The sequence below is a fragment of the Cherax quadricarinatus genome, chromosome 2 (assembly GCF_038502225.1).
Source record: "Cherax quadricarinatus isolate ZL_2023a chromosome 2, ASM3850222v1, whole genome shotgun sequence".
Lineage (NCBI taxonomy): Eukaryota > Metazoa > Arthropoda > Malacostraca > Decapoda > Parastacidae > Cherax > Cherax quadricarinatus.
Window position 1 is genome coordinate 81,486,748 of NC_091293.1, and position 18,023 is coordinate 81,504,770.

At 42.4% G+C, this 18,023-nt stretch overlaps 1 protein-coding gene and 3 non-coding genes across 4 annotated transcripts in view; 2 read left to right on the plus strand and 2 right to left on the minus strand.

Annotated features, from left to right (window-relative positions):
- LOC128684422 (uncharacterized) overlaps window positions 1-18,023 on the plus strand; it is a 205,428-nt gene that overhangs the window by 19,715 nt on the left and 167,690 nt on the right. The gene's annotated exons all lie outside the window — the stretch shown is intronic.
- TRNAI-AAU (transfer RNA isoleucine (anticodon AAU)) lies at window positions 9,119-9,192 on the minus strand. Its single transcript has one exon. It is a non-coding gene; the product is annotated as a tRNA-Ile (tRNA).
- Window positions 9,417-9,490, minus strand: TRNAI-AAU (transfer RNA isoleucine (anticodon AAU)). Its single transcript has one exon. It is a non-coding gene; the product is annotated as a tRNA-Ile (tRNA).
- TRNAL-AAG (transfer RNA leucine (anticodon AAG)) lies at window positions 17,871-17,952 on the plus strand. The gene has a single exon. It is a non-coding gene; the product is annotated as a tRNA-Leu (tRNA).

Genomic DNA, 18,023 nt, shown 5'->3' on the forward strand with positions numbered 1-18,023 from the left:
GGGATCCATAGCAATTGTACATTAATTCCTTTGTCCCTAATTTTTGAGTATCTATACCTGGCTTCCCCAATGAGCATGTTGTTGGAGTCATTATATGAGTCAAGAGCCTTCAGTGATGACATTGAATCAGTAATGATGATAGAGTCAAGCTCAGTGTCATAGGTTAGCTTTAGCGCCATTAGGATTGCAAACAATTCAGTTTGCAGTGTAGACGCCCAGTTGTTAATTCTTATGCCTAACTCAACAAATTTATTATCGTTCTTAACTAGGGAGGTGGCAACAAGAGCAGATGCAGCCCTGCCAGAAGACTCCTGTTTAGATCCATCAGTGTATATAACTTGTGATAACTTGTTACTACCAGCTAGGTGAGAAATTTCTTCTTGAGCAGTTGCTCTAACAAGAGATTTAAGGAAGGGATTACTAGCAATGAGCTTCTTGGGAGGGACTTGTAGGTATGTGATATTAAATGAACACATCTTCCATGGAGGGGTGAAATGCTCTTGTTGCCTACAGTGATACAGTTCATGTAGGTTATAAAACTTAATGCAATTGCACGTTTTCACAATCCATTTAGATCTGTGTGTATTTACCTCTAGACACTTGGTAAGATTCACTGTGACAGTGTCTGGTTCGTTTCTCAACATTCTAATACCGAGTACAGTGTTAATTTCAACAATCCTATCACTGATACTAGAAATACCAAGCTCCTTCCTCATGTTAAGAACTTTTGTAGATCTGGGACAGCCAAGAATAATCCTGAGAGCTTCATTTTGCATTAACTCCAAGGGTCGGAGAGAACTTTCTCTAGCTAATATCAACATGGGAGCAGCATAATCAATTAAGGACCTAACATAGGCTATGTACATCATTCTCACGATTCTCACATTTGCACCATAGTTGGGATACGACTGATAACAAGTAAAAAAATCAACCTGTCTTCATTACATCATGTTACTTTATTTCGCAATTCCCAGCGTTAATTTCTAAATACTTCTTTCGCAAAGCTGAAAACAATATTTGTTTTAAGTTTGATTAGGTTAGTAGATTGTGGTTATTACCTATAACAGTGATTACCTATAACAGTGGTTATTACCTTTAACAGTAGCTATTACCTATAATAGTGATGATTACCTATAACAGTGGTTATTACCTTTAACAGTAGCTATTACCTATAATAGTGATGATTACCTATAACAGTGGTTATTACCTTTAACAGTGGCTATTACCTATAATAGTGATGATTACCTATAACAGTGGCTATTTTAACAGTGGCTATTACCTATAATAGTGATGATTACCTATAACAGTGGTTATTACCTTTAACAGTGGCTATTACCTATAATAGTGATGATTACCTATAACAGTGGTTATTACCTTTAACAGTGGCTATTACCTATAATAGTGATGATTACCTATAACAGTGGTTATTACCTTTAACAGTGGCTATTACCTATAATAGTGATAATTACCTATAACAGTGGCTATTATCTCTAATAGTGGTGATTACCTATAACAGTGGTGATTACCTATAACAGTGGTTATTACCTATAACAGTGGCTATTACCCATAACAGTGGTGATTACCTATAACAGTGGTGATTACCTATAACAGTGGCTATTACCTATAACAGTGGTTATTACCTATAACAGTGGTTATTACCTATAACAGAGGTTATTACGTATAAGTGATTATTAGCCATAACAGTGGTTATTACCTATAACAGTGGTTATTGCTTACAACAGTGGTGATTACCTATAACAGGTTGGTTAATGAGGTTTAGATCTTTGTCAGCCTATAGTCTGCATAAATCATTAAGAAGGCTAAGAAGAGTACTTTAATCTCTCAAATAGAGATTAAAGATTAGGTTAGGTAAGATTTATCAGGAAATAGGACAGGTGTTTCATGACCGACAAAATGAGACTAGTCACGAGGGAGCATTCACCAAATTCAACTTCAATAACAAAAACATAAAGTGGGACCAAGTAAACCAAGTCCTAACCGATATAAGCTGGGAAGATATACTAAGCAACACAGACCCAAACTTATGCCTAGAACAGATTAACTCGGTGGCACTCGATGTATGCACAAGGCTTATTCCTCTAAGAAAAAGGAGGAGTAGATGTAAAATAGAAAGAGACAGGCGCTCCCTTTACAGGCGACGGAAAAGAATAACAGAGCGGCTAAAAGAGGTCAATATATCTGAAATGCGCAGGGAGACACTGGTCAGAGAAATAGCAAGCATCGAACTTAAGCTAAAAGAATCCTTTAGGAGTCAGGAATCGCGGGAAGAACTAAAAGCTATAAATGAAATCGAAAGAAACCCAAAGTATTTCTTCTCCTATGCCAAATCAAAATCGAGAACAACGCCCAGTATTGGGCCCCTACTTAAACAAGATGGGTCCTACACAGATGACAGCAAGGAAATGAGTGAGCTACTCAAGTCCCAATATGACTCAGTTTTTAGCAAGCCGCTAACCAGACTGAGAGTCGAAGATCAAAATGAATTTTTTATGAGAGAGCCACAAAATTTGATTAACACAAGCCTATCCGATGTTATCCTGACGCCAAATGACTTCGAACAGGCGATAAATGACATGCCCATGCACTCTGCCCCAGGGCCAGACTCATGGAACTCTGTGTTCATCAAGAACTGCAAGAAGCCCCTATCACGAGCCTTTTCCATCCTATGGAGAGGGAGCATGGACACGGGGGTCGTCCCTCAGTTACTAAAAACAACAGACATAGCCCCACTCCACAAAGGGGGCAGTAAAGCAACAGCAAAGAACTACAGACCAATAGCACTAACATCCCATATCATAAAAATCTTTGAAAGGGTCCTAAGAAGCAAGATCACCACCCATCTAGAAACCCATCAGTTACACAACCCAGGGCAACATGGGTTTAGAACAGGTCGCTCCTGTCTGTCTCAACTACTGGATCACTACGACAAGGTCCTAAATGCACTAGAAGACAAAAAGAATGCAGATGTAATATATACAGACTTTGCAAAAGCCTTCGACAAGTGTGACCATGGCGTAATAGCGCACAAAATGCGCGCTAAAGGAATAACAGGAAAAGTCGGTCGATGGATCTATAATTTCCTCACTAACAGAACACAGAGAGTAGTCGTCAACAGAGTAAAGTCCGAGGCAGCTACGGTGAAAAGCTCTGTTCCACAAGGCACAGTACTAGCTCCCATCTTGTTCCTCATCCTCATATCCGACATAGACAAGGATGTCAGCCACAGCACCGTGTCTTCCTTTGCAGATGACACCCGAATCTGCATGACAGTGTCTTCCATTGCAGACACTGCAAGGCTCCAGGCGGACATCAACCAAATCTTTCAGTGGGCTGCAGAAAACAATATGAAGTTCAACGATGAGAAATTTCAATTACTCAGATATGGTAAACATGAGGAAATTAAATCTTCATCAGAGTACAAAACAAATTCTGGCCACAAAATAGAGCGAAACACCAACGTCAAAGACCTGGGAGTGATTATGTCGGAGGATCTCACCTTCAAGGACCATAACATTGTATCAATCGCATCTGCTAGAAAAATGACAGGATGGATAATGAGAACCTTCAAAACTAGGGAGGCCAAGCCCATGATGACACTCTTCAGGTCACTTGTTCTATCTAGGCTGGAATATTGCTGCACTCTTGGTCCGAACCCTTGACTGGTCCGAACCCTTGACTGGTCCGAACCCTGGACTGGTTTCAAACGGTTTCGTTGTGCACCACCTAGCAGGTTATTAATAGAATATTCAAGAGGTTGCTAGTAGAATTGCAGTAAATAAACCATTCAAATCATTATGAAGCTGTGTGTAGTCTGTGGTCAGTCAAACAAACGGGCTTCCACATGCATAAATTGTCATTTCTGTGGAAATTGGTGTCACGCCCCTTGTGCAGATATCCAAGAACTAGCTACAAGCAGTATTAAAACAGGGAAGTGTTTTTGGGTATGCCCAAATGAGATAAATCTGTGGACTAAAATCACAAGGGTATTAAAAGAGGTCAACATCAAAGCTGCTTTCATAGAAAACCTGGAAGCTTTCTACAACAGATGGGAACATAAAAAGTCCGGGCTGAATGGTACTGCCCTTGATACTGGCCATGTAGTCAGAAACTGTAAGGCTGGAGATGATGTCCTGGTAGTCAGTAAATGGGGGGCTGATAGTGCTGTCCTGGGAGACAGTAATGGGGAAGCTGGAGGTGCTGTCCTGGGAGACAGTAATGGTGAAGCTGGAGGTGCTGTCCTGGGAGACAGTAATGGTGAAGCTGGAGATGCTGTCCTGGGAGACAGTAATGGGGAAGATGGAGATGCTGTCCTGGGAGACAGTAATGGTGAAGCTGGAGATTTTGTCCAGGTAGTCGGGAATTATACGCAGGAAGGAATACATATGAATGACCGCATAGGGGACAGGAGCCATAGTAGGGAAACAAGTGTAGTCAAAGATAAGATAAAACCAATATTGCAAACTAGAAATACCGCAGGAAATAGCAAACAAGAGGACTCCACTAGCAATAGTGAGGATATATTACCAAAAACAAATGGTGGGAGCTCCATTGTTGGTGCTAGGGAGGATAGAAGTAAGACAGGGAAACATGCACCAACAGGGAATACAGTCACAGAAACCCAAGGCAAACGGAAACCAAGCCTGTGCACATACTATGCACTCGGTATCTGCTGGCATGGGAAATCTGGAAAAACAGATGGGACGTGCAACTATGACCACCCTAGGAAATGCCATGCCCATATGACAACAGGAAAATGCAAACTCCCTTCCTGTAAGCTTTTTCACCCTGAACTGTGTACCTCTTCAGTACAGGAAAGACTGTGCTATAACTTAAATTGCCAGGCATACCATCTAAAGGGGACAAAAAGATACAAAACATCCAGGCCATGGGAAAACCTGGGTAGCCACAGCCACTCAAGAGGGAGAGGTTTTTTAGTGCCAGGAAGAAAAAAAAACTGGCAGGAAATGGCAGAAATCGTACACCAAATCCAGTCATTCCTGGAGTGGAACCACAGTCGATGGCCTCCACTCCAAACCAACAGATACAGATACTAATGCCGGAAAAAAAATCCCCCCCCAGTACCAACAATACCACCAGTCCGATAACATTCTTCTTTGCAAATATACAGGGTCTAAAGCCAGCAACAAACAACAAAATACCTTTCATCCGTGGACTGCTTGCAGAGGCAAAGGCAATGTTCGCGGCTTTCACTGAGACCCACATAAAGGATCACTTGGACAACGAAATATGGATCCCAGGTTACAACCTATACAGATGTGACAGAGTGAACAGGCAAAAGGGGGGGGTTGGCCTGTACATTGCAGAGTCACTTGTTTGCACAGAACTGCTAAATGCCTCAAATGATGTAGTGGAAGTTTTAGCAGTAAAGGTCGAGAACCAAAACCTAGTCATTGTGATAGTCTACAAGCCTCCGGATGCAACATCCCAGCAATTCCAGGAACAGCTGTTAAAAATTGACCACTGTCTGGAAAACCTTCCAGCTCCTGCACCCAACATCTTGCTCCTGGGGGATTTCAACTTAAGGCACCTAAAATGGAGGAATATAGCAAATAATATTGTTGCAGTAATAACACCAGGAGGCAGCTCTGATGAAAACTCACACTCACACGAGCTTTTAAATCTCTGCACAAAATTCAATTTAAACCAGCAAATAATAGAGCCTACTAGACTGGAGAATACACTAGACCTCATCTTCACTAACAATGATGATCTGATAAGAAATATCACCATATCAAAAACAATATACTCAGATCACAACATAATTGAGGTTCAGTCATGTATGCGCGGAGCCCCAGACCGACATAATGAGATTAGTCACGAGGGAGCATTCACCAAATTCAACTTCAATAACAAAAACATAAAGTGGGACCAAGTAAACCAAGTCCTAACCGATATAAGCTGGGAAGATATACTAAGCAACACAGACCCCAACTTATGCCTAGAACAGATTAACTCGGTAGCACTCGATGTATGCACAAGGCTTATTCCTCTAAGAAAAAGGAGGAGTAGATGTAAAACTGAAAGAGACAGGCGCTCCCTTTACAGGCGACGGAAAAGAATAACAGAGCGGCTAAAAGAGGTCAATATATCTGAAATGCGTAGGGAGACACTGGTCAGAGAAATAGCAAGCATCGAACTTAAGCTAAAAGAATCCTTTAGGAGTCAGGAATCGCGGGAAGAACTAAAAGCCATAAATGAAATCGAAAGAAACCCAAAGTATTTCTTCTCCTATGCCAAATCAAAATCGAGAACAACGTCCAGTATTGGGCCCCTACTTAAACAAGATGGGTCCTACACAGATGACAACAAGGAAATGAGTGAGCTACTCAAGTCCCAATATGACTCAGTTTTTAGCAAGCCGCTAACCAGACTGAGAGTCGAAGATCAAAATGAATTTTTTATGAGAGAGCCACAAAATTTGATTAACACAAGCCTATCCGATGTTATCCTGACGCCAAATGACTTCGAACAGGCGATAAATGACATGCCCATGCACTCTGCCCCAGGGCCAGACTCATGGAACTCTGTGTTCATCAAGAACTGCAAGAAGCCCCTATCACGAGCCTTTTCCATCCTATGGAGAGGGAGCATGGACACGGGGGTCGTCCCACAGTTACTAAAAACAACAGACATAGCCCCACTCCACAAAGGGGGCAGTAAAGCAACAGCAAAGAACTACAGACCAATAGCACTAACATCCCATATCATAAAAATCTTTGAAAGGGTCCTAAGAAGCAAGATCACCACGCATCTAGAAACCCATCAGTTACACAACCCAGGGCAACATGGGTTTAGAACAGGTCGCTCCTGTCTGTCTCAACTATTGGACCACTACGACAAGGTCCTAAATGCACTAGAAGACAAAAAGAATGCAGATGTAATATATACAGACTTTGCAAAAGCCTTCGACAAGTGTGACCATGGCGTAATAGCGCACAAAATGCGTGCTAAAGGAATAACAGGAAAAGTCGGTCGATGGATCTATAATTTCCTCACTAACAGAACACAGAGAGTAGTCGTCAACAGAGTAAAGTCCGAGGCAGCTACGGTGAAAAGCTCTGTTCCACAAGGCACAGTACTAGCTCCCATCTTGTTCCTCATCCTCATATCCGACATAGACAAGGATGTCAGCCACAGCACCGTGTCTTCCTTTGCAGATGACACCCGAATCTGCATGACAGTGTCTTCCATTGCAGACACCGCAAAGCTCCAGGCAGACATCAACCAAATCTTTCAGTGGGCTGCAGAAAACAATATGAAGTTCAACGATGAGAAATTTCAATTACTCAGATATGGTAAACATGAGGAAATTAAATCTTCATCAGAGTACAAAACAAATTCTGGCCACAAAATAGAGCGAAACACCAACGTCAAAGACCTGGGAGTGATCATGTCGGAGGATCTCACCTTCAAGGACCATAACATTGTATCAATCGCATCTGCTAGAAAAATGACAGGATGGATAATGAGAACCTTCAAAACTAGGGAGGCCAAGCCCATGATGACACTCTTCAGGTCACTTGTACTATCTAGGCTGGAATATTGCTGCACACTAACAGCACCTTTCAAGGCAGGTGAAATTGCCGACCTAGAAAATGTACAGAGAACTTTCACGGCGCGCATAACGGAGATAAAACACCTCAATTACTGGGAGCGCTTGAGGTTTCTAAACCTGTATTCCCTGAAACGCAGGAGGGAGAGATGATTATATACACCTGGAAAATCCTAGAGGGACTAGTACCGAACTTGCACACGAAAATCACCCACTACGAAAGCAAAAGACTTGGCAGACGATGCACCATCCCCCCAATGAAAAGCAGGGGTGTCACTAGCACGTTAAGAGACCATACAATAAGTGTCAGGGGCCCGAGACTGTTCAACTGCCTCCCAGCACACATAACGGGGATTACCAACAGACCCCTGGCAGTCTTCAAGCTGGCACTGGACAAGCACCTAAAGTCAGTTCCGGATCAGCCGGGCTGTGGCTCGTATGTTGGTTTGCGTGCAGCCAGCAGCAACAGCCTGGTTGATCAGGCTCTGATCCACCAGGAGGCCTGGTCTCAGACCGGGCCGCGGGGGCGTTGACCCCCGGAACTCTCTCCAGGTAAACTCCAGGTCCAGGCACCTTTCAAGGCAGGTGAAATTGCCGACCTAGAAAATGTACAGAGAACTTTCACGGCGCGCATAACGGAGATAAAACACCTCAATTACTGGGAGCGCTTGAGGTTTCTAAACCTGTATTCCCTGGAACGCAGGAGGGAGAGATGATTATATACACCTGGAAAATCCTAGAGGGACTAGTACCGAACTTGCACACGAAAATCACTCACTACGAAAGCAAAAGACTTGGCAGACGATGCACCATCTCCCCAATGAAAAGCAGGGGTGTCACTAGCACGTTAAGAGACCATACAATAAGTGTCAGGGGCCCGAGACTGTTCAACTGCCTCCCAGCACACATAAGGGGGATTACCAACAGACCCCTTTCAGTCTTCAAGCTGGCACTGGACAAGCACCTAAAGTCAGTTCCTGATCAGCCGGGCTGTGGCTCGTACGTTGGTTTGCGTGCAGCCAGCAGCAACAGCCTGGTTGATCAGGCGCTGGTCCACCAGGAGGCCTGGTCACAGACCGGGCCGCGGGGGCGTTGACCCCCGAAACTCTCTCCAGGTAAACTCCAGGTAACCGAAATATTTCTAGTTTCGGTTGGGTTTCTGAGGTCCTCTGACCTACCATGTGCTAGGAGACTGTCTGTATATTTCCCTCACTACGAATTGCGGTAAACGATTTATTACTGTGTTACAATAAGTAAGTTTATTATGTCTGACGTCTGGCCCAGAATGAGTTATGTCCAGTAGCCAGGTGAAGGCTCTCCACTGAACAGCAATACTCAGGACAGAATATGTCCAGTCTACGGTCAAAAATACCCAAAATTTTACCTCATATTCACATTTTACGGCGAGTCTGACTCCAACTAGGCTCTCAAAATAATGTAGATAATTTTTCTAGCAATTGTTAAGACTAAAAATTGGTTAATATGAGACCTGAGTAGATAAATTTCTTCAAAACACACTACAGCTGGCCCGTATGGGGATCGAACCCACGACATCCGCGTTATTAGCACGGCGCTCTAACCAACTGAGCTAACAGGCCCGTGACTGCCGTCAGTTCTGCAGTTACTGCACAAGAAAACTATATAAATTGAGTGGAGAACATTACAGAATATTAATTTTCATTCATCTAAGGACTGTACCAACAATACCCATACTATTACTATACACATCTGACCATTTAACTGAAACAACTTGGAACTGGTCATATAAAAATAAAATGATCTATTAGGAACTCGAACCAATAAAAACATAACATAACACAGATGGCCCGTATGGGGATCGAACCCACGACATCCGCGTTATTAGCACGGCGCTCTAACCAACTGAGCTAACAGGCCCGTGGCGGATACTACTTCTGCAGTTACTTCACAAGAAAGTTATATACATTGAATGGAGAATAATACAGAACTTAAATTTTCATTTATGTAAGTATTGTACCCATACAATACTTATATAAATGACATCCATACTACTACTATACACATCTGACCATTTAAAATGAGACAACTTGGAACTGGTCATATAAAAATAAAATGATCTATTAGGAACTCGAACCATATGGAAAATTTTCTAGGGTGCTTACCTGTATGTACCTCAACATTATATACATACCAGTAATCTCATTGGGAGACAATCATATTGTTTACCGTAGTCACCCCGTGTAGACATGTGAGAAAACTTAACCACCCCTGGTCGCACCAAGTGGTCCCCTCGACCTCACAATCTTATCCATATCTATCCGAGACCAGTATGGATTGGGTAGCACCCACAAGTACGGTGCTACTAATTAATTGTGGACTGTATAGATTATATTAGTTTAGCTGAATGAAGGGGAGGGGGGTAGGATACACCTGGATACATCCATCAAGGAAAACATTTGTACATAATCCCACCACTTACCAGATGTTCTCTGGTGGTCACTTGATGTAGCTGGATCACTCATAACCTATCTAATTATAACATAACACTACTGGCCAGCATAAGTTTGTTATAACTAGAAGGGTTACTTAACTGTGGGTGATTGATACTCCTTATTTCTTCCATTCACCATCTCAGTTTCGATGTCCTGCTACACCGACACGGTTCTCATTCCGGCAGGACGAGGTATCCGTCGGTTTGTCCCGGTTAGAAGTCGTGATTCCATAAATCTCCATTATCCCCGGTACGAGAGTCACACGTTCACTCGGAGCAAGGCGCTCTATTTCACATCCCGCATTCTCTTAACTCAATGTTATTATCACTGATTACATTACCATTCACAAGACGATTTAACGTCTCATAACTATTATACAAATTAGAGGTCACTCCATTAAGATCTGAGGCCGATGAGCGAGGATTAACACACGGGTATGTCCCCTGGACACACCCTGGCCGTGCACCTGCCACCCGGTCCTACTCTTATCACACATTTTACCACTCTATTACCGTGGTCCCGTAAATCACGTTCCCTCACTCTCCACCAGGAACAGTTACGACACTTCTTATTATGAAATGAGGCCTATATTAATCCTTAGGCCGCCGTGAATGTCAATTTCGTGGTTCCATGCTTTCTCAGCTTCTTCACCACATTCAAAACAATCCGCGCCTCTCCCCCCCGCACATCCGCGCATGCGCAAAGGGAACTCTTGGTTCTACTCTTATTTTCAAATACATTTTTGACCCATATAGACACATTAAACACCTATTAGGCACTATAGTTTCGGAAAATTAAAAAATTTTCCACACTGCGGCCGGGCGGAGGTCGTTGCTAGACGACTTACATAATGTGGAGTACAATTTTCCCATCTTCACTGGCCACCCATATTTATTGAACCCTCAAAATGGACTAATTAGTGTTCCATTCTCTCAGGGGCATAAGCCTATGCTCCCTGGATTAATTTATTGGGCATACTGGAATTTTGAGACTTTAACAATAACAAGTCTCTCAGTATCCCAAGTCAGCCCCAGCACATTACTGCATATAGGCACCAACTCCATGGCCATCCATATTTATTGAACCCTCAAAATGGACTAATTAGTGTTCCATTCTCTCAGGGGCATAAGCCTATGCTCCCTGGATTAATTTATTGGGCATACTGGAATTTTGAGACTTTAACAATAACAAGTCTCTCAGTATCCCAAGTCAGCCCCAGCACATTACTGCATATAGGCACCAACTCCATGGCCATCTATATTTATTGATCCCTCAAAATGGACTAATTAGTGTTCCATTCTCTCAGGGGCATAAGCCTATGCTCCCTGGATTAATTTATTGGGCATACTGGAATTTTGAGACTTTAACAATAACAAGTCTCTCAGTATCCCAAGTCAGCCCCAGCACATTACTGCATATAGGCACCAACTCCATGGCCATCTATATTTATTGATCCCTCAAAATGGACTAATTAGTGTTCCATTCTCTCAGGGGCATAAGCCTATGCTCCCTGGATTAAGTTATTGGGCATACTGGAATTTTGAGACTTTACCAATAACAAGTCTCTCAGTATCCCAAGTCAGTCCCAGCACATTACTGCATATAGGCACCAACTCCATGGCCATCTATATTTATTGAACCCTCAAAATGGACTAATTAGTGTTCCATTCTCTCAGGGGCATAAGCCTATGCTCCCTGGATTAATTTATTGGGCATACTGGAATTTTGAGACTTTAACAATAACAAGTCTCTCAGTATCCCAAGTCAGCCCCAGCACATTACTGCATATAGGCACCAACTCCATGGCCATCTATATTTATTGATCCCTCAAAATGGACTAATTAGTGTTCCATTCTCTCAGGGATTAAGTTATTGGGCATCAGTATCCCAAGTCAGTCCCAGCACATTTCTTCATTATTTCATTAACCCCTTCACATATCCTCATTAGTTCCTCTTCAGTTGACGTCACACCCGGAAATTGTCCACATAAGATTATTTACCCAATTACTTCGCTCAGTGGACCGCCTGTGCACTTAAGGTGTGCATTTATCGTCGCCTGAAGTAAGAACAATTTATTATTTAACTGCTTATTAATTATATCATTATAAGCAGTCAACAATTTTGGTGTCTTGCTCAGTTCGCAGAGCTGGGCCCTTTAACTGTCCATACGCCATCCTATAATTAGTAGGTAATTCTGGACGGTCAAGCTTCCACGGAAGTCGCACCCAGTAATGTCCAGATTCACATTTAACATCCTTCAGGTATTGTTCCTGAGTAAAGGAATCATTTGGACTTTCCTCATTTACATTAATCCCTATGCTGTCCAGCTCCCACAAATTAGACTGGTTCAACATCATTCTCGATAGAAGAATACTTGTACTGGGTTGACCTTTCATGAGTAAGACACCGTGACCGTATTCACTACTTCCTCTAGTCATTATTACTAGGCGGTAGTCTGCCATATATTACATGGCCCGTACCAGTGTTGAGGAGAGTGACGCCGTATGGTTTTGGATTTATGCCCTTTATCCTGAATTTTTACATCCAACACCGGCAAGGCTACCTCAGCTAGGCCATCATTATTGCCATTAGCTGCAACCTTTACATCAGTCACTGTAGTGTCAGGGTTATTAACATTATCATTATTGTCACCATTATTATAAGAATCACATACAACCCTGCACATAACTGTATGGTGCTTTCCCTTGTTGCATTGATAGCAACTGTTCAATTTGGTATGACAATCCTTTACATTATGATTGTCTAGACATCTGATAAATCTGTCAAGTTCTTTCATTCTTTCCACTTTAATATCCCATGAATTACAGGCATTACAATTTTTAGTGAAATGAGTACCCTGGCAGAAGAGGCAGTCTCTCTTTTCCTTGCCTGACCTCTTATTAACTGGGTTACACTTACTGAGGTACTTATTCCTCTTACCTTGATGTGAGGAACCACTATTACTGATTCCTGACTTGATATGTGCCTATTTAACTCTTAACTATGATTATTACCACTGGGATTAATTTTCCCTTTTGAGACTTGACAGATACTTCAGAGTCATTATGTGTTATATCCTTAGAACTGTTTGGCTGACTGGTCTGCAATTGAACAATTAATTCCTGCCGACCTAGTCTGATTTCCTCCAGACCGTACTATGGAGGTTTTGGCAAACCCACCCTTTGCATTAATAGGTTGATCAACTGCCTGGCTTACACCCTTTAATTTATTCAAAGCCTTACTTTTACAAGACAGTTTTTCTTCCAATTCGTAATGTTGATTAATTAAAACATTCATTTCCATTCCATCTGCACAATTCTCTAGCAGATCTCTTTCACAGTCTTTAAACCACAATTTGTACCAATCAAATCTACTCTCTAAAGCATCTAAATATAACTTTAATTCATTAGGGTTCACGGTTCTTTGATTCACTAAATCAAATGCCTTCGTCACATGGCTTTTAATAGCCTGTAATGATGCTTTCATTACTCTAAAATTCACGGACTTGTCAGCCACATTAACTCCATTAGATCCAGTCATGGTTAGAGAATTATTAATCACTGATTATACAACTTAAGTAGGCGCCTTATAAGAGTAATTCTTGCACTTTACTCTTGTATAAATCCTAGCCACACATGTGCTAGCAATTAATTGGGCTAATTGTCATCCATCACACGATCGATTAAACTTGTGCACCCTACACCCACTTCCTTCAATCAGTCACTTAATTATTAAGTAATTAATTCAATTAATTTTTTCACTGATTGCATCCGGTTCTCGAAGGACCAACGGGCAGATATGGAAAATTTTCTAGGGTGCTTACCTGTATGTACCTCAACATTATATACATACCAGTAATCTCATTGGGAGACAATCATATTGTTTACCGTAGTCACCCCGTGTAGACATGTGAGAAAACTTAACCACCCCTGGTCGCACCAAGTGGTCCCCTCGACCTCACAATCTTATCCATATCTATCCGAGACCAGTATGGATTGGGTAGCACCCACAAGTACGGTGCTACTAATTAATTGTGGACTGTATAGATTATATTAGTTTAGCTGAATGAAGGGGAGGGGGGTAGGATACACCTGGATACATCCATCAAGGAAAACATTTATACATAATCCCACCACTTACCAGATGTTCTCTGGTGGTCACTTGATGTAGTTGGATCACTCATAACCTATCTAATTACAACATAACACTACTGGCCAGCATAAGTTTGTTATAACTAGAAGGGTTACTTAACTGTGGGTGATTGATACTCCTTATTTCTTCCATTCACCATCTCAGTTTCGATGTCCTGCTACACCGACACGGTTCTCATTCCGGCAGGACGAGGTATCCGTCGGTTTGTCCCGGTTAGAAGTCGTGATTCCATAAATCTCCATTATCCCCGGTACGAGAGTCACACGTTCACTCGGAGCAAGGCGCTCTATTTCACATCCCGCATTCTCTTAACTCAATGTTATTATCACTGATTACATTACCATTCACAAGACGATTTAACGTCTCATAACTATTATACAAATTAGAGGTCACTCCATTAAGATCTGAGGCCGATGAGCGAGGATTAACACACGGGTATGTCCCCTGGACACACCCTGGCCGTGCACCTGCCACCCGGTCCTACTCTTATCACACATTTTACCACTCTATTACCGTGGTCCCGTAAATCACGTTCCCTCACTCTCCACCAGGAACAGTTACGACACTTCTTATTATGAAATGAGGCCTATATTAATCCTTAGGCCGCCGTGAATGTCAATTTCGTGGTTCCATGCTTTCTCAGCTTCTTCACCACATTCAAAACAATCCGCGCCTCTCCCCCCCGCACATCCGCGCATGCGCAAAGGGAACTCTTGGTTCTACTCTTATTTTCAAATACATTTTTGACCCATATAGACACATTAAACACCTATTAGGCACTATAGTTTCGGAAAATTAAAAAATTTTCCACAATACATATATATATATACATATATATAAGAATTTAGTTAAAAAATTATATTACCTGGAGTATCCATGGAGGGGGTTTCGGGGGTCAACGCTCCCGCGGCCCTGTCGATGACCAGGCCTCGTGGTGCATTAGATCAACCAGGCTGTTACTGCTGGTCGCACATAAACCAATGTACGAGCACAGCCCAGCTGGTCAGGTACTGGCTGTAGGAACCTGTCCAGCGCCTTCTTGAAGACAGTCAGGGGTCTATTGGTAATCCCCCTTATGTATGCTGGGAGGCAGTGGAAGAGTCTTGGGCCCCGGACACTTATTGTGTTGTCTCTTAGCATATTCTTAGCGCCCCTGCTTGTCATTGTATCTACTTCCGAGTCTTTTGCTTTTGGACTAATCCCTCAAGGATTTTTCTAAGTGTATATTATGGTGTAATTTTCTCTCCTGCATTCCAGGGAGTACAAATCAAGGGACTTGAACCGTTCCCAGTAATTTATGATCTTTGCCATACTAATACTTGCCCTGAAACCTCTCTCTAAATTCTCAAGGTCTGCAGTTTCACCTGCCGTAAAAGGGGCCTTTAGTGTACATATCAGTAGTGTTATTGTGTACTAGTGTAGTATATTTAGATAATCCCAGCTACTTTATAAATAGGCTCCCTTGCTAGATATGACGTCACGAACCCATCACATGTGAGCAGTAGGCCACAAGCCTCGCACTTAGTTCCCATTAGACGTAGATTGGATGGGTATGCACTTGGATTTCTCCTCGAGACTCTCTTAATTATACGCCTCCAAGACATCCAACGTGTGTATTTCTTACTCTGATATGTCCTTATGACATATAGCAATATTCCATCTTATAGACCAAACGATTTGAAGAGAATCATCATGGGCTTGAAGGTTCTCATTATCCATCCCGTCATTTTCCTAGTAGATGAGATAGATATATTGTTGTGATCTTTGAAAGTGAGATTCTCTGACATTATCACTCCCAGGTCCTTCACATTAGTTTTTCGCTCATTTGTGTGATTGGAATGTGTTCTATATTCGGGAAGTTTACCTGGAGAGGGTTTCGGGGGTCAACGCCCCCGCGGCTCGGTCTGAGACCAGGCTTCGCGGTAGATCAGGGTCTGATCAACCAGGCTGTTACTGCTGGCCTCACACACACTGACGTACGAACCACAGCCCGGTTGGTCAGGTACTGACTTTAGGTGCCTGTCCAATGCCTTCTTGAAGACAGTCAGGGGTCTATTGGTAATCCCCCTTATGTATGCTGGAAGGCAGTTGAACAGTCTCGGACCCCGGACACTTACTGTGTTGTCTCTCAGTGTACTCGTGGCGCCCCTGATTTTCATCAGGGAATGTTGCATCTCCTGCCGAGTCTTTATTTAAATAGATTTAATTTTTCTCGAGTTTTCCATAACGGAATAATCGAAATTTGTCTTTAATTAACCTCATATTGCTTTCTACGGCCCATTAAAATATTTGGGTGCTGTCCGCTTGGAGAGTTCCATTGTCTACGATGGGTAACACTGTTAGGTTAAATAAGGTTAGGTGGGGTTTCTAAGTTAGGCTTGATGCAAAAATTATTTTTACATCATTGTCAATGAAAAAATATTTGTCAAACTGTAAAAAATTCCAAAAGGACCTTAGAAAACTTCCCGAACCAAAGGGAGGGGAATGATTTTCTATTTTTTAGCTAAAATACGTGTAAATTTTACCTTATCCCTAGTAATGACCCTCGTATTGTAGATAGTCGTAATGACCCTCGGGTAGTAGATAGTCTTAATGACCCTCGTATTGTAGATAGTCTTAATGACCCTCGTGTAGTAGATAGTCTTTTTAGTATGATAATAAGATGTTATCTTCATTATGGTCCTTCAAGGACCATAACATTGTATCAATCGCATCTGCTAGAAAAATGACAGGATGGATAATGAGAACCTTCAAAACTAGGGAGGCCAAGCCCATGATGACACTCTTCAGGTCACTTGTTCTATCTAGGCTGGAATATTGCTGCACACTAACAGCACCTTTCAAGGCAGGTGAAATTGCCGACCTAGAAAATGTACAGAGAACTTTCACGGCGCGCATAACGGAGATAAAACACCTCAATTATTGGGAGCGCTTGAGGTTCCTAAACCTGTATTCCCTGGAACGCAGGAGGGAGAGATACATGATTATATACACCTGGAAAATCCTAGAGGGACTAGTACCGAACTTGCACACGAAAATCACTCACTACGAAAGCAAAAGACTTGGCAGACGATGCACCATCCCCCCAATGAAAAGCAGGGGTGTCACTAGCACGTTAAGAGACCATACAATAAGTGTCAGGGGCCCGAGACTGTTCAACTGCCTCCCAGCACACATAAGGGGGATTACCAACAGACCCCTGGCAGTCTTCAAGCTGGCACTGGACAAGCACCTAAAGTCAGTTCCAGATCAGCCGGGCTGTGGCTCGTATGTTGGTTTGCGTGCAGCCAGCAGCAACAGCCTGGTTGATCAGGCTCTGATCCACCAGGAGGCCTGGTCTCAGACCGGGCCGCGGGGGCGTTGACCCCCGAAACTCTCTCCAGGTAAACTCTCCAGGTAATAAGGTAAAAGGACCCCAATGGAAATAAGTCACTCTGTCTGACTTTTTTGGGTTATCCTAGGTTCTCTACACATTATTACAACAAGTTCAATTTAATTTAGCTTAATCCAGCTAAATATATTTTAGATAAGTTTACAATAATTCAATAATAAACAAATATAATGAAATATGTTAATAATATCTTCATATACTATTTGAATATTAATAACAAAAATAGAAAACGGTGTGTGCATGAGTGATGATTCTTGGCATCGGTAGCGTGGCCGAGCGGTCTAAGGCGCTGGTTTAAGGCACCAGTCTCTTCGGAGGCGTGGGTTCGAATCCCACCGCTGCCATGTTGCTTTCAACTTTTGACAATTGTTGTCTATACTAAACAGAACTGTTTGTGAATATACTTGTCAGTCCT